We start from the raw sequence: 1,626 nt of genomic DNA, 5'->3' as shown, positions 1-1,626 counted from the left end.
TAAATTGTACCAAATTGTATTTTTTTAAAAAAATATACCAAATACATAAGACCTTGTTTAGACTGCAGGAGTAAAGGGACTTTTCAGTCTTATTCTGGCAGTACTCGTATTAGCAGGGCATACTCTATTCTATTCTATGCTAGAAGATATTAATCAATCCTGAGTGTGTACATAAGGAAATAATTAACTTAAAACTTTGCCAGATGGATTAATTCTATAAACATCAGCCTAGTTAGCTTGAAAGATGTGTAAGTTCTAGGTCACAACCTTCATCACCAAAGACCTTAGCCGTTACACCATGAAATATTTTTTATAAATCCCAGAACTTGGTGTTCAATGTCATTTTGACAGTTTTCAAACCTTGCTATTTCCACACAACCTATTGAATTGTTTTCTTAACTCTCTCGTGTTGATCTGTAAACAGGAAAAATAAATTTGGGTGTAAATATCAAAGAAAAATACAATTTCTCTAAATATATAATAATTTATCCAATGAGTTTTTTAAATAAGTTAAGCAACATTGTTTTGTCCTCTGGGTCATCTCTGGGGCAAAGAAAGCTCATTGCTATTAGGTAAGTATGAGGTTATGAGGTGCAATCAGCTTCATGTTAATACAACTCATAAAAGGTGAGATAAAAAACCTAGTACATAAACATACTTAGTAGTCTTATTACCAGGGATGGGCAATATTTATAAAAATATCAATATTTGCGATATCAATATATTGAAAATAAAATATCGATATTACCGCTATATCAAAAGTAAAATATTGTACAGTATACAGTTTGAAGGGGCAACATAGGTACATAACCACAACCTCAAGCCAATTGTGGAGACTGAAGATGTTGAATAAATAATTATGAAACTTCAACAGGATGTTCTCGAATTTCCAAAATTATTACTTTTCACTCCAACCTAACAGACAAGTGGTAAACACCACTGAAATACCCATAGCATATTAAGTAACTTTTAAGAAAGTAAAAAAGATGAAATATTTGAAATTAAGTTGGGACTTAATAAAGTCTGGGCTTACCTGTATTCTTTCAGTTTTGCTTTCATCTGTTCTGGGGCCAAGACATTAAGAAGACCCTTTGGTAAAAATTCCATCCACAAGTTTTCTATTGCCATTCCCTTATTTTTCAATTACTTTATTCCATTTAGTTTCCATTCAAATTCAGTGAGAGAAAGCACTGAATTTAGAGGTTTCCTTTTATGTTTTTTTTTTCTAATCAGTTTTTCTTTGATTTGGGGACAAAACAATTCTTTGTGGAATAGGACTCTAATTGTTAACCTCCTCTTTAAATAAAACGTTTGAAAAAGAAAGAAAATTGTAATTCAAAAGGAAATAGATTGGATAAATCGCCTTGGAAAATCCATTCTGCAAATGCAAAGAAAAGTTCAAAATTTGAATTTTTACCGCCACACCAAAACAAATCTATTGCCTCTGTGGTAAGAAATAATGCTGCAATCAGCTGGATGTATTGTTGGAAAATCTTCTCTCTCACTCTCTCTCGATCTTCCATCTCTCTTCAGTTTACGAAACTGAAAACCTTCATTCGAGAAAAACTTCATTGAAGAAAATATTCATGGCGTATAATCTCGCAGGGTAAAACTGTCAGCCCGTAC

Source organism: Diaphorina citri, unplaced genomic scaffold (assembly GCF_000475195.1).
Source record: "Diaphorina citri unplaced genomic scaffold, Diaci psyllid genome assembly version 1.1 scaffold108725, whole genome shotgun sequence".
NCBI classification, from domain to species: Eukaryota; Metazoa; Arthropoda; class Insecta; order Hemiptera; family Psyllidae; genus Diaphorina; species Diaphorina citri.
Note: the sequence above shows the minus strand (reverse complement) of the source record.